The 3647-nt window shown below is 42.5% G+C and overlaps 1 non-coding gene across 1 annotated transcript; it reads right to left on the bottom strand.

Annotated features, from left to right (window-relative positions):
- Positions 1-1853: 1853 nt before the first annotated feature.
- Positions 1854-1928, bottom strand: trnF-GAA. The gene has a single exon. It is a non-coding gene; the product is annotated as a tRNA-Phe (tRNA).
- Positions 1929-3647: the final 1719 nt, after the last annotated feature.

The following is a 3647-nucleotide window of genomic DNA, read 5'->3' on the forward strand; positions in this document are numbered from 1 at the left end:
GAAGACGACCCCCTCCGCGGTCCCATAAGACAGGTCCGAAGGACTATCCATCAGGGAGGCGCAAAGCAAGCCCACTACACGGGAAGAACTTATCCACGATCTTTGCGCCTGGACCTTTCTTTGACAGGTCTCGACCTTTCATTTCAAGTCTATAATTTCTCCTTCTCCGATCCTCGGTAACCCCAGCCCTTTAAAGTCAAGCCTGCTGATCGACCGGTCGTCTTCGCCCGATCTTTCTACTTTCGGACTCTTCCTCTAGCGCCTCTTAGTCTTTCCTTTTGATCCGACGAGAAGAGTTACCTGTCTGCGTCCCCGCGCCGCGTAGTGGGCAGGGAGACTCTAACTCTTCCGAGACGGATTCAACTCTCAGTTCCCCCTCTTCCGATACAGTCTATGAAGACCCTAACCACCCTATAATGAGGAGTTCTCGCTTCGCTGTTCTAGCTTTAGGCTCCAACTCTCCTTACCTCCCTCCGATCCTTCTGGGGACTCAAATAACTCGTCGGAGTCAAGCTGATAACCTCTCCTGTGCCCCCAACCTGAAAGATAAGATCCCGAGCCGAGCCTCTTTCTTTGATAAAGAGAAAAGAGATCCCTGTCTGAAGGGGACCCTACTAACTTCCTTGTTCCCCACTCCTCTCCCTCCTCTGGGCGAGCTGACTCTTGGGGACTTTCTCGTCTACGATACGAGTCTAATCTTGGGACTTTTTCCCCCTATACTTCATCCCTTCCTGAGCAATATTCTTTGCACCTCCTTCATTCAATCTATGAATAATGGCTTTTCATCTTCGCTATCTTTCCACTACAGCCCTTGAAAGGGGTACTGCCTCTGAGGAAAAGAAAGAGGAAATCTGAGCAATATTCTTAGCGCCTCTATTATATTCTGGACTAGAACTCTCTCTCTCCTTTGATTGAATCTTGGACTCCCGTAGGTCAACTTACTTCGTCCCGCCACCAGGCCTCGGTAAACTCGGTCTCTCTCCTGAATTCCTCAACTGGTCGAGCCTAATAAGGGGAGGAGAATGCTCCTGAAAGTAGAAAGTAGTACGCTCCTTCTATCCTATACAGGAAAGCATAAGGGGTTAGCTCATACCTATCTGCGCCAACTGATCGATCATACGAACTCCCGACTCGCTCCTTACCCACCCAGTTTCTAAGTGGTTGACACACCGGAAAGAGCTGGATTTCCTGCTAGAGCTGCTTTCCCGTCAAGGCTCCATAAGAAAGGGGGATATTGTAGACCGCTTATTTCAGTTATTTCACTGCTTTTTTATCGGCTATTTAATCAGACTTTTGAGAAATCTTCTTTGAGCCTAGCGGAGGGGTCTATATATGAACAGGTTAATATGGATAGGACTGAGGACGGGATTTCATCCTTGCACTCCGTCCTCTTGACTCGTTTTCTCTTCTTAGATAAATGCGCTTGTCAATATTCTTCTCATATTCATTCATCCTACGCGCGGATATTATTTCCATTTCCACGCAACGCAATATTCAAAGTTTTCATTCTTTCTTTTTTTTGGAACGCATATTTGAGCAAATCATATTAAGCTACGGAGGCGCAATGAAATATGCGATTGAGAAATCCATATTCAGTCTTATGGATCCTAACTACGGATCCATGAAATTTGATGAACTAGAGAAAAAATAGAATATGTGACCGTCCGAAGGCGCCATAAGACAGGTCCGAAGGACTATCCATTAGGGGATTTCCGCTTTCTTTTTGTTTGCTGCGACTGAGGCAACGTAGTTGGGGGATATTGTTGAGTCTTGAGGGTCAAAGATGATGTATCCTTGAATGATCTATATTATTAATGAATCCGTAGAATAGATACTCATACAAATTCATGATGTGCCGAGAAAACCAGATTTGAACTGGTGACACGAGGATTTTCAGTCCTCTGCTCTACCAACTGAGCTATCCCGGCCATTTCCGACAAATTCTCCTTCTTTTCATCGATTTGGTCTATTTCATCGATTTGGTCTATTAAGAAGAAAGAGATAAAAGGCGCAATTCAATATGCGTTGCGAAAAAGAAGGACGCAGATGCGCAAAGAATAGAATATGGATAGTCCTTCGGACTGGCACAAAAGTCAAGAAAAGCAGAATTCACTCATTAACGATAATGAAAGAAGCTCATTAACGATAATGAAAGAAGCTCATTAACGATAATGAAAGAAGCTCATTAACGATAATGAAAGAATCATTATGATTTCATAACTCGAATGAAAGAATCATTATGAATCTGCTAGATTTCAGATGAATCCGCGGAGGGAAATGCTAGGTTTTGGGCTCGACTGATAAGGAGAGCTGAAAAGAAATAGTAGAAAGAAATCATGAAAAATCAGTCATTTTTGATCTATTTTCGTGAAATAGAAATATGAGAAAAAGTCCTATTTAGAAGCAAAAAAGCCGGGAAAACGCAATGAAAGAAGAACTCCTAGGAAAGGGATAAGAAATTCACATAGTTTGATTCTTGTTTGAGTTTCTTTTCCGGAGAAAGAGAGGTCTATTCTTTATTTCACTCCAGGTTATGAAAGAAAAATGATGATTTCATTCTCGTTAATGAGCTTCTTTTCTTGACTTTTCACAGGTCCGAAGGACTATCCATATTTTTCTGTCTGTCCGAAAAGAATATTGCGAGGACGGAGGACGGGGAATAGTGAGAAGCGGATCTTGAAAAAAAGAAGCGGATATAGAAAGACTTTATTTGGCCCTTTTTCGCACTTTTAGGCGCCTCAACGTATATTTCATTTATAGGAGGATAGGCTTTCTTTTCTTATGAGAACTCTGATGTAGAAAAGATTCCACTAATATGTTCGGGAATATTTATATATTTGATTTTCTTGTCTTCTTTTTCTGACTTTCCTTCCTCCTCTCCTTTCAGTCGAGCCTGATTTTTCTTTTCTTTCTCCTTTCACCGCCTCAATGGATCTGGCTTTCTCCTATTCAGCCTAGCGAAGCGATTCTTCTTCTTTATCTTTTTCAATACCGAATAGCGAAGCGAGCGGGAGAGTAAGGAGCGCAAAGAAGACGACTCCGGACTCTTATCGACTTATATCTGATTATTTCTTTCCCTTGTTCATTGATCTTTCTTCTTATTTCATGAGCCGGCTCTCAGAAATTGAGTCGATCTTGTGCAAGGTTCTAGAACGAGATAGAAAAGTGCAAAATCAGAAGATATGAACATAGGCTTTCTCTTTTCATTTACTTATTAACCCCTCTCTCCTTTCTGAGGATATGAAGAACTAAGAAAAAGATAAGAAAGTCAGACCTTGTTCATTGACTTTCTTCCTTCCTCTTTCTCTCCAACACGAGCCGTCAACTCATCTGGAGCCTTTGTTTTGCAACAAGAGTCGGTTATAGAATAGTCTTTTGGTCAGCTTTCCCGTTCTTTCAGACTTTCTTTCTGGCCGGTAGTCAATTCCTAGAGAGAGAAGTAGGGATCTGAATCTCATTCATTCCTTTTTGACCTTGCTTCCGAGACTCCTCCTATTCTTCTTCGCCGACCGGGATCCTTCGTCTTCCTTTCTGTCTAATATACTTCATGTAGTTAGGGTTCGCCCGAGCAGACAAGACAGACTTTTCCACCGCTGGCCAAAAGAAAAGACAGAGAGCTAAACTCAATATTCTTTGACCTCGTCTAA

Source organism: Cucumis sativus (assembly GCF_000004075.3).
Source record: "Cucumis sativus mitochondrion chromosome 1, complete sequence".
NCBI classification, from domain to species: Eukaryota; Viridiplantae; Streptophyta; class Magnoliopsida; order Cucurbitales; family Cucurbitaceae; genus Cucumis; species Cucumis sativus.